Source organism: Apium graveolens, chromosome 6, assembly GCF_009905375.1.
Source record: "Apium graveolens cultivar Ventura chromosome 6, ASM990537v1, whole genome shotgun sequence".
NCBI lineage: Eukaryota > Viridiplantae > Streptophyta > Magnoliopsida > Apiales > Apiaceae > Apium > Apium graveolens.
This window is the reverse complement of record NC_133652.1, coordinates 156,821,604-156,836,579: the sequence shown is the minus strand read 5'-3', so window position 1 is coordinate 156,836,579 and position 14,976 is coordinate 156,821,604. Positions and strand designations below refer to the sequence as shown.

General features: G+C 38.4%; 1 non-coding gene across 1 annotated transcript; it reads right to left on the bottom strand.

Moving 5' to 3' along the window:
* Positions 1-1,115: 1,115 nt before the first annotated feature.
* On the bottom strand, positions 1,116-1,222 carry LOC141669535 (small nucleolar RNA R71). Its single transcript, XR_012553809.1, has one exon. It is a non-coding gene; the product is annotated as a small nucleolar RNA R71 (small nucleolar RNA).
* Positions 1,223-14,976: the final 13,754 nt, after the last annotated feature.

Below are 14,976 nucleotides of genomic sequence, written 5' to 3'. Positions count from 1 at the left end.
TCTGTAGACATATAGGAACTCAACATGATTGATGACTATTCAACTTCTATCTTAATTGTGGATGCTTGGTAGAATGGTATTAGTACAATGAAAGTTGTCTTTTATCAGTTTCGTGTTATTCGATTAATATCATCACTGTCACATGCTAAAGGTAATAACAATGGCTATAGAAGGAAGTAATAATGAAGTTGTGATCTCATGAGTGTTTTATTATTGATAAATTGAAGTGTTAGTTAAGTGGTTAATTAAGTAGTTAATTATAGTTAATATTTAATCAACAATTTTAAGTGTTATTATCTTAATATTGAGCAGTAATCATACATTGGTGAGTGAGTTAAATTAGACAATAAATTAGTCTGAGTCTCTGAGGGAACGAACTAGAAAGTATTCTATATTACTTGCGAACGCGTATACTTGCGTGAATATTAGTGCGTGTTTTCGTCCTAACAAGTTTTTGGCGCCGCTGCCGGGGACTCGGCGTATTTGTTTAGTTTATGTACTTACCATCATTGGTCATTAGGACTCAGTGATTAGGACGTAGTAGTTAATTACTCTTTTCGGTTGTGTTTCAGGTACTTTAGCAAGCGTTTATGCAAACTTGTTCTCGTGCTCGCAAGAGGACCTTAGATACAGCTGAGGAGAAAGACGAAGTTCTTGATACTCCGGAGAAGTTAGATTTTGAGGATTCGGATTCAGGAACTGAGCAGAAAGAACCAGTAAACATGGGAGATCGTATTGTTCAAGCTGATCCAGCTCTTATGGATTTTTCTCGGCCTAAAATTGATGACATTCAGTCAAGCATCCTTCATCCGGCTATTCAAGCTAACACCTTTGAAATCAAGCCGGGCACTATTCAGATGGTGCAGAATTCTGTTTCTTTTGGAAGAACGGCAACTGAAGACCCCAACATGCACATAAGGAATTTTGTCGAGATCTGCAGCACTTTTAAGTATAATGGCGTGACTGATGAGGCTATCAAGTTGAGGCTTTTCCCATTCTCACTGAGGGATAAAGCTAAAGACTGGTTACATTCTGAACCAGCTGGGTCCATCACTACGTGGCAAGATCTTGTGCAAAAGTTTCTGGTAAAGTTTTATCCAATGGCAAAGACTGCTGCTATGAGGAGTGCCCTTACTCAGTTTGCGCAGCAACCTACAGAATCTATGTGCGAGGCTTGGGAACGCTACAAGGAAATGTTGAGAAAATGTCCACATCATGGAATGCCGGATTGGATGGTAATCACTGGTTTTTATAATGGTTTGGGGGCCCAATCTCGGCCCATGCTCAATGCAGCAGCTGGAGGAGCCTTATGGGCTAAAAGCTATACTGAGGCGTATAATCTTATAGAGACAATGGCTGCAAACGAGCATCAAAACCCAACTCAGAGGATGACGTCAGGCAAGGTAGCAGGTATTCTGGAAGTTGATACAGCCACCGCTATTGCAGCTCAGCTCCAAGCGCTATCAATGAAGGTTGATTCTCTGGCTACGTATGGAGTTAATCAAATAGCTATGGTTTGTGAGCTTTGTGCAGGTTCTCATGCTACGGATCAGTGTTCTCTTGTCAACGAATCTGTTCAGTATGTGAATAATTATCAGCGACAACAGCAGCCTGTGCCAGCGACCTATCATCCTAACAATAGAAATCATCCAAATTTCAGCTGGGGGAATAATCAGAATGCTATTCAGCCAACATATCAGCAAGGAGTAAGTAAACAGTTTAACCCACCTGGATTCCAGCAACCACAGCAGTATGCTACAAGGCAATCATCTCCTCAACAGGGAAGTGCAGTTGCACCTACTAGTGCTGATTTTGAGGAACTTAAGCTGTTGTGCAAGAGTCAGGCGGTTTCTATCAAGACCTTGGAAAATCAAATCGGTCAATTAGCCAATGCAGTGCTCAATCGTCAACCTGGCACTCTTCCCAGTGACACGGAAGTACCAGGCAGGAAGGAAGCTAAAGAGCAAGTCAAGGCTATTACCTTAAGGTCTGGAAAAGTAGCTGATGCTGAAAAGGCAAAAGAAGTTGAAGCTGAAGTTAGAGATGAAGAATCTAAGCAAAAGGAGAAAGTGGCGGAACCAAAGAAGACTACTGTTGAACACACTCTGCCTGAGGCTAATACAGGGGAGAAACAGCTCTATCCTCCACCACCTTTTCCTAAGAGATTGCAGCAACAAAAGCTGGATAGACAGTTCGGGAAGTTTCTGGAGGTGTTCAAGAAACTTCACATCAATATACCTTTCGCTGAGGCTCTGGAACAAATGCCTAGTTATGCGAAGTTTATGAAGACTATTCTTTCAAGGAAGGTGAAACTGGATGACCTTGAAACCGTTGCTCTCACAGAAGAATACAGCGCTGTTCTGCAGCAAAAGTTACCACCAAAACTAAAAGATCCAGGAAGCTTCACCATTCCTTACACCATTGGCAATCTAACTTTTGACAAGTGCCTTTGTGATTTGGGAGCAAGCATTAATCTGATGCCGTTGTCGATCTTTAAAAAGCTGGATCTGCCTGATCCAAAACCCACATACATGTCGCTACAATTGGCTGACCGTTCCATTACTTACCCAAGGGGCATAGTTGAGGATGTGCTCGTCAAGGTGGATAAGCTCTTCTTTCCTGCAGATTTTGTTATTCTGGATTTTGAGGAAGATAAGAAGATTCCCATAATCTTGGGGAGGCCTTTCTTGGCTACTGGCCGTACCTTGATAGATGTGCAAAAAGGGGAACTTACTATGCGGGTCCAAGATCAGGATGTGACCTTCAATGTATTCAAGGCAATGAAATTCCCTACAGAAGATGAGGAGTGCTTAAAAGTGGATGTGATTGATTCTGCGGTTACTTCGGAACTCGATCACATGCTAATGTCTGATGCATTGGAAAAGGCCTTAGTGGGGGATTTTGACAGCGATGATAAAGATAGCAACGAGCAATTACAATATCTGAACGCTTCTCCATGGAAGCGAAAGCTCGACATACCATTTGAATCTCTTGGTACTTCTGACCTTAAGAATGCTGAAGGGAAGCTCAAACCATCAATAGAGGAAGCACCTACCTTGGAGCTCAAACCATTACCTGAACACTTGAGGTATGCTTTTTTAGGTGATTCATCTACGTTACCTGTTATTATTTCAGCTGACCTTTCAGGTAGTGAGGAAGACAAGCTCTTAAGGATTTTGAGAGAATTCAAATCGGCTATAGGATGGACCATAGCAGACATCAAGGGGATAAGTCCTTCATATTGTATGCATAAAATTCTGTTAGAGGAAGGTAGTAAGCCAACTGTGGAACAGCAGCGAATACTGAACCCGATCATGAAGGAGGTGGTGAAGAAAGAAATTCTGAAATGGCTAGATGCAGGCATCATTTATCCTATTTCTGACAGCTCGTGGGTGAGCCCCGTGCAATGTGTACCTAAGAAAGGAGGTATCACTGTGGTCGCAAATGAAAAGAATGAGCTCATCCCTACTCGAACAGTTACAGGATGGAGAGTATGCATGGATTATAGAAAATTGAACAAAGCCACAAGGAAGGATCACTTCCCTCTCCCATTCATTGATCAAATGCTTGACAGATTGGTGGGACATGAGTATTTTTGTCTTCTGGATTGTTATTCCGGGTATAATCAGATTTGTATTGCACCAGAGGATCAGGAAAAGACTACCTTCACTTGTCCATTTGGCACATTTGCTTTTCGTAGAGTTTCGTTTGGGTTATGTGGCGGCCCGGCCACCTTTCAGAGATGTATGATGGCTATATTCTCTGACATGATTGGAAATAACATCGAAGTGTTCATGGATGACTTCTCCGTCTTTGGACACTCATATGAGGAATGTTTGAATAATCTGCGTGCCATACTCAAAAGATGCGTGGAAACTAATTTGGTGCTTAATTGGGAGAAATGTCATTTTATGGTGCATGAAGGCATTATCCTTGGGCATAAGGTCTCTAGCAAAGGTCTGGAGGTGGACAAGGCCAAGGTGGGAGTCATTGAAAATCTTCCCCCACCTAATTCGGTGAAAAGAATCTGTAGTTTTCTCGGTCATGCGGGTTTTTATCGGCGATTCATCAAGGACTTTTCAAAGATATCTAAGCCATTGTGCAATTTACTTGAGAAAGTTGTGCCTTTCAAATTTGATGATGAATGTTTGGCAGCATTCGAGACTCTCAAGGAGAGTTTGATCACGGCACCAGTTATTACAACACCAGATTGGACAGAACCGTTTGAGATGATGTGTGATGCGAGTGACTATGCGGTAGGTGCAGTTCTGGGACAGCGCAAGAAAAATCTCTTCCATGTGGTCTACTATGCGAGTAAGACTTTAAATGGGGCCCAATTGAACTACACCACTACTGAGAAGGAGCTTTTGGCTATAGTCTTTGGCTTTGAGAAATTTCAATCTTATCTGCTTGGTACGAAAGTAACAGTATTCACTGATCATGCAGCTATTCGCTATCTGGTTTCTAAGAAGGATTCGAAGCCGAGACTCATTCGTTGGGTGCTTTTACTTCAGGAATTTGAGTTAGAGATCAAAGATAGAAAAGGTACTGAGAATCAAGTAGCTGACCATCTCTCTAGGTTGGAGAATCCCGATTCTACTTCACAAGATAGGACGTTAATCAATGAATCTTTTCCGGATGAGCAGTTGTTTGCAATTCAGGAGGAAGAACCATGGTTTGCAGATATTGTAAACTATCTTGTCAGCAATATAATGCCGCTTAATTTGACATCCGCTCAAAAGAAGAAGTTTCTGCATGAGGTGAAGTGGTATATGTGGGATGAACCATATTTGTTTAGACAGGGAGCTGACCAGATCATCAGGAGATGTATCCCGTTCTGTGAGACGGAGGGGATATTACGAGACTGCCATTCCACGGTTTATGGTGGACACTATGGAGGTGAGAAGACGGCAGCTCGTATTCTGCAAGCAGGTTTTTTCTGGCCTACTTTCAAGGATGCTCATCAGTTTGTTTTAAGGTGTGATCATTGCCAAAGAGTGGGAAATTTGTCAAGGAAGGATGAGATGCCATTAAATGTGATGCTTGAAGTCGAGGTCTTTGATGTATGGGGAATCGATTTCATGGGGCCTTTTATCTCATCTTACAATAATCAGTACATCTTGCTGGCAGTCGATTATGTCTCAAAATGGGTCGAAGTTAAAGCTTTACCGACAAATGATGCAAAGGCAGTGCTAAATTTTCTTCATAAGCAAATTTTCACAAGGTTTGGAACGCCTCGGGTAATCATAAGTGATGAAGGATCGCATTTTTGCAACCGTAAGTTCACTTCTATGATGCAGCGTTATAATGTTAATCATCGAGTAGCTACTGCCTATCATCCGCAAACAAATGGTCAAGCGGAAGTGTCTAACAGAGAGATAAAGCACATTCTAGAGAAGGTTGTTTGTCCGTCAAGGAAGGATTGGTCTTTAAAGCTCGATGAAGCTGTTTGGGCTTACAGAACAGCATACAAAACTCCACTTGGGATGTCACCGTTTCAGTTGGTGTACGGTAAGGGATGTCATCTACCGGCGGAGCTTGAGCATAAGGCCTACTGGGCATTGAAGAAATTGAACCTGGATTTAGATGCAGCTGGTAAGAAAAGAATGCTTCAGCTTAATGAACTTGATGAATTTCGACTTCAAGCGTACGAGAATAACAAAATGTATAAGGAAAAGGTGAAGAGGTGGCACGATAGGAAGCTACATCCTAAGTTATTTGTGCCAGGGCAACAAGTTCTGTTATTCAACTCTCGGCTCCGACTTTTTCCTGGGAAGTTGAAATCAAGGTGGTCTGGACCTTTTATTGTCAAAACTGTGTTTCCACATGGAGCGGTGGAAATTTTTGAGAATGATTCGGACCAAGCATTCAAGGTTAACGGTCAGCGGTTGAAGCACTACTATGGGGACATGGCAAACCGAGAGGTGGTTAGTGCCATTTTGTTGACTACTTGAGAAAGGTACGGAACGTCAAACTAATGATGAAAAAGAAGCGCTGCGTGGGAGGCAACCCATGAATTTTGTTACAGGAACCCTTAGAAGTTAATAACCTATCCAAAAACACAAAAAAAAAATCAGAAAACAGGGGCTGAAATTTTTTTTTTCAGAGACCCTCTGCGCGCCCGCGCAGCTATGCTGAGCGGCCGCGCAGCTTGCTGCGCGCCCGCGCAGAAATGCTGAGCGGCCGCGCAGGGGTCGAATTCCAGAAAATTTTTTGCAGTTCAGAAAAAAAAAAAAAAACACAAAAACCCATCACAGCCCATAAACCCACGAATTCTTTTCCCATTACCCCATGATTTTATCCCTCAACCCCACTCCTAATCTAATTTAACCTACTCCACACCCTATATATACATACACCTATCCTACATATCTCCCACAAACTTCCTACACTTAAACCCTTTCATAAACATCAAAAATCAGTTCTTACACACTTTTATTCACAAATCAATGGCACCCAAGAGAGCACGCACTATTGACAACAGCAGCACAGTTCCTACTGCTGATTCATCAAGGGGTACTGCTGCAAGGCCTCGGTTAACTGACAGAGCTGCGGAGGAGGAGTACACTAGGCTGTTGGGGAAGCCGATTCTGAAGGAGAGGGGGTTTTTACCATCAGGGAGGGATGGTGAGTTGTTGCCCATGATTGCAGAGAAAGGGTGGATAGCTTTTTGTGAGTCACCCGAAGTAGTACCGATGAGTGTTGTTCGCGAGTTCTACGCGAACGCGAAGGCTGAAAAGAATGGGTTTTCTGTAGTTCGTGGGCTGACGGTTGATTATCATCCTGCGGCAATTCGCCGTGTGATTGGACAGCGAGAGAGGAAGCCCGAGGAGGAGAACTGGAATGAGAAGACTGCTGAGGATTTTGATTTGGATTTGATTTGTGCGACTCTCTGTCGACCGGGCACAGTTTGGAACCGCAGTCCAGCCAATAATGAGTATCGTCACTTTCCGGCGATCGCCATGAAAAGGTATGCCCGTGCATGGAATGCATTTATATGTGCTAATATTTTGCCTTCTTCACATGCACACGAGGTCACAGTTGAGAGAGCACAGTTGTTGTGGGGAATTCTGAATGAGGAATACTATGTGGACCTTGGTGAGGTTATCTACCAAGGAATTCTGAAGTTTTTGAGGGGAGCAAAGCATATGAACATCCCTTATGCATCCACGGTTACGAAGCTATGCCAAGCAGTAGGAGTGAACTGGCCGGCTCATGAGCAGTTGTAGTTGCCAGCAGCTCCGATAGATTCTGGCACTCTGAATGGGATGCAGGAGTGGACCGGTGGTGAGCCTGAGGAGCATGGGCTGGGTTATTGTCTTCCAGGAGGACGTCCAGCACGAGGTGCTATTATGGCTAGGCCAGGGCGTGGTGAGGCTGGTTCTTCGAGAGCTCAGGAGGGTGCTGGGATGGGTGATGCCCAGTATAGGAGGCTTTCACGGCGGATGGATGCCATGTATGAGACGCAGAGCAGGTTTGCTCAAGAGCTCACTCTTACATTAGGGACTGCTTTTCGAGGCCTTGGAGCTGATATCCAGTGGCCAGTTTTTGGTGAGGACTCTGCATACCCGCCGCCTGATACTCCACCCACTGAGGATGATGATGATGATGACTCCGAGTAGGTATACCCTGTGTTCCTTTCTACTACCTTCACTGGGGACAGTGAAGATTTTAAGTTTGGGGGTGGTAGTTAAGGAATATTTTGTGTGTGTCATATAGCTGCATATTCATGATAGTTAGTTCATATAGTTGCATAATTTTTGCCATATAGTTTTTTTATATAGCTTTATTTGTTTGTCATATCATATAGCTCATGCATATACCATGATCCCTTTTGCAATGATTTATCGACTGAATTATGATATTGATGCGAGTGTAGTGATAGCATTAAAGTGATATTAAGTTGTGTAGGTTGATATGCATGCTAGAAGCACTTGTATTTTCACTAAGTCTTAGAGAATGCTTAAGGGCTAGATTGTTGTTATGATCTGATTATTTTCGAGGATAATCTATTTATTATGCTTAGAATTTGATAATAGGTTCTTAGTGGTAAAGGCATGAAAAAGAAAAAAAATGGAGTAAAAATGGAATTTGTTGCTAGTTGTGGCTAGGCGTCAAATGGCTAGTAGCCGGCTCGCATGTTATGCGAGTAGTCTACGGTTGAGCAAGATGGAGCGAAACACACTTGCTTAGAGAAAAAAAAAATTTGCATAATTGATCAAGAGTGGGCTCTTTGGTATTCGAGTTATTAAGTTCTTAGGGGACTTTGTGCCTAGTGACCTAACGCTTTTAGAGTCTGGGATCCGCTAACCTAACGTTCGTTACATGGATACCATTGTATAAGTCTTTTGTGGACCTCACTCATTGCACGGTCAAATAAGCATTTGAGTTGTAAATAAAAAGCATGATTCCGTAGTAAGCTCCAGAGTTCTTGTAGTGTTGTATATCACTTTGTGCCTAGAATTTTTATTCTTTGTATAATCGTAGGATTTCCTTGAAGATAGTCTAGTCATAGTAATTGGTCTAGTTCCGAAGCATATGTGTTAAGCATTTGCACACACCACGTTTCTGGCTGTATGTCCGTTTGCATGAGTTTATTGATCTTTAGTGTCTAACTGCATTCGTTGAGACGTGACAATTTGGTTGGTTAATTGTAGTAAGGGGGATCGTTGCATTTTCATATAGATTGCATTCATGCATATTTTTATTTGTTTTGAGTCTGTGACGCTTGAGGACAAGCATCGATTTAAGTTTGGGGGTGTGATAAGTGGCATTTTATACCACTTAGAACGTCTTAAAATGGCTTAAATTGGTGTCTTGAAATCAAGTATTTTGTGTATTTGATGTGTTTTTCTAGTGTTTATGCATTTCAGGGTATTAGTTGCATTTCGGAGGAGGAATCATCAAGAATAAGCCTTGGCATGTGTTCACCATTGCGAGAGGAAAAGAACGGGCAGATTACGGCGAAGAAACGGAGCAAACCTGGAATTTTTCCAGTAGGGTCATGCGCGCCCGCGCAGCAATGCTGAGCGGCCGTACAGCAGCCTTGCGCGGCCGCGCAGGGTCGGGGAAAAAGCTGAATTATTTTAGACTTCTACTTCTGTTTGGCTTCCAACTTCTATGTAATCTGAGTTTTATGGGACTATTATATAAGTAGATTTGAGACGTTTTCATAGAGAAAAAAAGAAGGAGATTATGTTTTAGATTGTGTTTTGCGCAAGGAGCGAAGGAGATAAGGAAGAAGACCGATTTAGCACACTGCAGCGAAGAGGAAGCATATTTTCTTGTGATTCTTGTTTCGTTGTAACATTGGATGCTAGTTTTCTTGCTTTGACTTATTTACTCTTGTGACGTACTCTGTTTTAATATAATTAGTTTAGTTATTATATTCTTGTGTTGTTTATCATGATTTCATATGAACCCATGATGGCAATAAGTTCTATTATGGGCTAATTGTGATCATGGGGTTGCAACGGATTTATTATGGAATTCTTTAGTTAATTGTTTAATACTTTAGTGTGTGATGATTGCATGATATCTAGTATTGGTTGTGCGTATTCGTCTTATGTGCGTCGCGAACATATAAGATAGGGTGTTAATCTCTTGTGAAGCGACGGTGGATCTTGAGATTTAGAACTTGCCATGCTAGCATAGGTTCATGTACGTTGTGCATGATTAGTGGGTAACTCTAACAGTTTTATTTGCCCTATGTAATCAAAAGGAATAACTTGTGCTTAAATCGTTGTGTTGTCAATTTCTGTAGACATATAGGAACTCAACATGATTGATGACTATTCAACTTCTATCTTAATTGTGGATGCTTGGTAGAATGGTATTAGTACAATGAAAGTTGGCTTTTATCAGTTTCGTGTTATTCGATTAATATCATCACTGTCACATGCTAAAGGTAATAACAATGGCTATAGAAGGAAGTAATAATGAAGTTGTGATCTCATGTGTGTTTTATTATTGATAAATTGAAGTGTTAGTTAAGTGGTTAATTAAGTAGTTAATTATAGTTAATATTTAATCAACAATTTTAAGTGTTATTATCTTAACATTGAGCAGTAATCATACATTGGTGAGTGAGTTAAATTAGACAATAAATTAGTCTGAGTCTCTGAGGGAATGAACTAGAAAGTATTCTATATTACTTGCGAACGCGTATACTTGCGTGAATATTAGTGCGTGTTTTCGCCCTAACAACAGGTCATTTAAAGAAGTTCATTAATATGTTCATGCCTCAGTGAAGAATAAAGGGTTAAAGACTTTCAAGGTTTTAGAAATGATGAAGATTCAGCGTAAAAGTTCTACCAAAAGATATTAGTGTATTGGCATTGATTGAAGATAGAAAGTGTTCAAAGAATAAGAATCTAAAGAATTGAAGACATGGTATGGACAGAGTTTAAAGAAGACAACTGCGGTCTTGAAGTTATACTCACTGAAAGGATTTCATTTATATGTTCAAGTGTTAGTGAAGAATGGTGAATGAAGTATTCAAGATTGTAGTAACAATGAAGATGTTGTCTAAGTAATAGAAAAGATTCCAGTGAAAGTACATTTGTTTATTGACAGTCAGTGTTCGAAGGGATGCAGTTGTTGCAAGCTTAACAATGGAATCAAGGCCTTAATACGAAGACCTGAATCGGAGTTAGTCGCCTGTGAACCAGACCAGTTGCACTAGGCGTCAATAGCTCGTGAAAGAAATATGAGTATTATTTATAAAAGAATTGTTAGTTGAAGAGCATACTTAGATTGAACGTTTATCTGTTAAAGTACGAGAAGAGGTGTGTACGGTATACAGCTAAATAGCTCAAGGAATTGGACAAAATCGAGTTTAATTAGTAACTTAATAAAATGTATTTAATGGACTTCAAATTAATTTACTTAATAAACTTAAAATGATTTATTTTATAAACTTTTAATAAGTTTATTTTATAAATAAAAACTAGTTTATTTTATAAAATATCTATAAACTTATTTTATAATTTAATAGAGTTTATAATTTAAACTTAAAGTCTAACCATGTATGCAAGTTAGTCAGGTTCTCTGGTCATGTGCGTGGGAGTAAGAAAACAAGTCACATGTGTTTTGTTTTCTGTATTTAATCACGCGTCCTTTGTTTTCCCTTCGGGTCACCAGTAAGCATACAAGGGTGGGTACTAGGTCGCAAGCTAGGATTGTTTTGCAAAGAAACTAAGTAAAATCCTCCTTGTTGTCGCCGGTAAGAGTTTGTTGAATTAATTCCAAGTACAAAATCCTATCATGTATGCGTGAGTAAAGAGAAACTCTTTTGGTCGCAAATCATCTCACAGCCATAACTTTATTGGAAACATAAATTAATTTGTAAGGCTCAAAATCAGCCACATAAATTAATTTTTGTAGAAAGTCTGTTGTAACACCCTCCAAATCCGGGGTATATATCTGGGGTATTACTGCCACTAATTATATTATTAAACCTGTTCAATAATAATAATAATATACATATAACAACCCCTTGATATTATTACTCAGGATCTTTTAAGGTTAAGGTATGAATTCAAGAACAACTCACTATCTTTATTACAAACAATCCAAATTAATAGTCTTACAAACCTTCTTTATTATAAACCATTTGTCTACACAAGTTTTAAACTAAACTTCTTTTATTCAAACATCATCTACATCTATTCACACTACACATGCTCGGGCATCTCAAAACTCTCTTTTTGGATTAGAATTAGCATCCATGGTGCCAGAGGGTCCCACCGTCTGACCCGCTTCTTGACCACTCGGGTACGGATGAGTTTCATTCTTGGCCTTAATTGAAAAACAAGGTGAATAACAATAATAGGGGTGAGCCATAATCGCTCAACAAGCATGCAATATATATATATATAGTGTAAAGAGAATGTTAATTGAACCGGTAATCTGATTGTTCGTGCAACCCCATGTTTCTACAGGGAATAATGAAGGCCACTATCGGCGAGTACCAAATGAATTAGACTGGAAATCAAATACCAACATATGCACTATGACCTGCTGATCAGTCAGGATATAGCGCGGATCTATATCCAACCGTATAGACCCACCAACATAGAGGGTACCCAGGCACTATGGCGTAATAATCAAGTGTCTGGTTCATACCCGGCCCACATCGTAACCATCCAGTCCATGGATCAGCATCCAGAGCAATCAGTATGCTTTGATGTATATTAATATCGGAATATACCAGAGTATATGTATACATACATATATATATATATTATTGGAATATGAATAGAGGATTCAATGAATTAGGAGAAATAAGGAATCGAAACAAATTATGAATAAAGGAATAACAATTGTGTATCAGTGTTTGTGATCAAGAGTTATCAGGGTATAGCTGCCATGGAAATTTGAAAGCAATTCACTATTCCGAACTTAGAATAAGGGAAAAACTTGCCTGATATATGATTTACTTCGGGTAGTTCACAGTTCCTTATATCTGGCTTGATCCGATTTGCTGGTGTTGAATCTATCAAAGGAAGATATTCATTTAGTTGACTCTCATCACAAACGTGTCTCAGACTGAGACCACATAGGCTTTATCGCCTACCCATACGATTCTATCTGACTCGCATATAAATTATCTAGCATTTAGGACTCAAGTACTCACATAAATCACATAGCACACAAGGCACATAATTAATTTAGACTTACAAATATTTTTAGAATCGAAATCGGATCTATACTCGCATTAACAAACAATATCTGACTCGTTTCCTAATTTTCTGGGATATATTAGACTCGTATTTATAAATAATAAGGTCTTTAATTAAATAAATATCGTAAGCCGACTCACTCTCGAAATAAATTAAGATTTATAACTATTTTTAATAGATTCAGGTCATTATTCTGAGTCTAAGGGCATTCGTTTTGATTAAATATGATAAACAGTTCAATTATTAAGCAATAAACAAGAATAAATCAATTATTAGTCAATATTATTAATCATTCAAAAATAATTGAACCTAATATATATTTTTAAATAATTATCTAGGAAAAATCATATTTAAAATTGGTTTTTTCTTAATTTTTGGAGTTAAAATGTATTTACTATAAATTATTTAAATAAACTGATTAATTAATAAATAAATAATCAATTTAAATAAATAACAATTAAATAAGAAATAATTAATTACAGAAATAAATAATTACATATTTTAATTTCTAAAATAAGAAAATAATTTAAATCTATTTATAGAATTAATTAAATAATTAATCAATTTAATTATTTGATTTTCTAAATAAACAAAACTAATTTTCTAAATTTACAAAAATAAAAATAAAATAAAATATCCAGAAAAAGAATCTAGAAATCAGAATTGGGTTTTTGAAGATCAAACCCGGGTCAACCACCGGGTGTCATCAAAACAAAATCGGGTTCGCCGGCCAGTTAAAACCCGGGCCAAAACCTAGATTCCGGCAGCCTAATTCCCCCTGAAACACATCGATTTTGATCAACTATAACATCATTTGCTTTCCTCAGGACTGTAGCAACACAACCGTCGTTCCAATCACCTTTAACAGCCATAGCTCCGTCGTCTCCGGCCAACTCCACCATCATCGGCGGCAAGTTCGACGCCCAAGTTCGGCGAGTCAAATACAGATGATTTGGGTATCGTTTGGATCGATTTCAATATCGTTTTCATTCAAAATCTCACAAGGAATTCAAAAATAACCTTATCAAATCCTGATAACCCCTGTATTTAAAACTCCGATCAAATCAAGAAAATTTTCGGCCAAATACCAAATTGACTATTTCGTACATGAAAAATTACAAATTATAGCTGAAAATGAAGTTTAGAACATCTATAATTAAACCCCTAACAACAAAGTAACCTCAATTTCCTCTATATCCAAAAACGAATTAATCAAAATTTCCATAAACCCTTAAACATGAACTATCAATTCAAGCTATCATTTAATGCAATTCATAGCACAAATCAATCATAAAAATTCATATGAAGCTATCCTAACAATCAATTTCACCCCATAACCCCAGAATCAAAAACCCCCAATTCACAGTCAAGAACCCTAGATTATGAATTTAAAATCTAGACAATAAAACATAAAATTGATGTTGTTAATAGAAGGTAGATATCACCAGCTTTAATTTGGTTACTCACATGTATGATTTGGATAACAAAATCACGTTGAAATCCTTGATTGAATCCAAAAACATGTTCTTCACCCCCAAAGCTAATTTCAAGATTTTCTGATTTTTAATAATTATTTAATAATTAATTAATAATAAATCATCTATTTATAGTAGTAATAAAAATACCCCTAATTAAAATTAAGGCCCTAATTATACATCTATTAAAATTAATTGGCCCCAATTTTTATAGTTTTTGGGTATTAATTTTGAATTTTTAAATATTCAATAAGTACAAAATATATGACAAAAATTCCCAAAAATTGTGAATAATAAAAAAATGTAAAGAAAAATAATACTTGATAATTTCATGATCCTGTAAAAATGAAAATGTGATTTTTGTGGGGCTTTTGACACCCGAAAGGATCCTGAAAAAGTTATTTTTCGCGACATGAGAAAATTTGTAAAACGACTGGATGTTCGGAATATCGACATGGTATAGGCCATACTAGGCAAAATAAGGCCAATGATTTTGTATGATTATCAGCTATTAAAACACTGTTTGGGCCGTACAACTTTTGATGTATAAGCATTTAACTTATAGTAAGACGCCCGATAATTACCCAAACCATATTCTGATCAAAACATGCACATAGCATATAACATCTAGGGTTTTACAATTCAACATACTTAATGACATATTAAAACGTATAATCACCTTTATTAAGATATAATACACACGCAGTTTCTCAATCGTTACATCTACACTTGAAGCAGATGAAAGAAAAATTGTGATGTTCATCTTCTCTCTCATAAGAGCTGAAGATTTGAAACAAAGAGAGATATAAGAGATACAC